This window comes from Corvus brachyrhynchos, unplaced genomic scaffold, assembly GCF_000691975.1.
Source record: "Corvus brachyrhynchos isolate BGI_N302 unplaced genomic scaffold, ASM69197v1 scaffold164, whole genome shotgun sequence".
In the NCBI taxonomy this organism is placed as follows: domain Eukaryota; kingdom Metazoa; phylum Chordata; class Aves; order Passeriformes; family Corvidae; genus Corvus; species Corvus brachyrhynchos.
The window spans coordinates 1497388-1497643 of NW_008237426.1; positions in this window are offsets into that span (position 1 = coordinate 1497388).

Below are 256 nucleotides of genomic sequence, written 5' to 3' on the forward strand. Positions count from 1 at the left end.
CACGGGGCACGGGGGACCGGAGACTGGCGTGTCATCTCCTTACCGGGCTGTGGCATCCAGAGGCTCTGCATCAAAACACAGGCTCTGCATCCAGAAGGGAAGGGAAGGAGGCGAAAAAAAAAAAAAAAAGAGGGAAGGGAAAAAACCCCCCCCTTCTCCTCCGTTGTCCCGATTTGGCTACTTGCTGCTTGTCTCCCCTTGGTGAGTGTTACTGCAATCCCTGTTTTCTCAGATGCTGAGCACTGGGCAAGAAGTC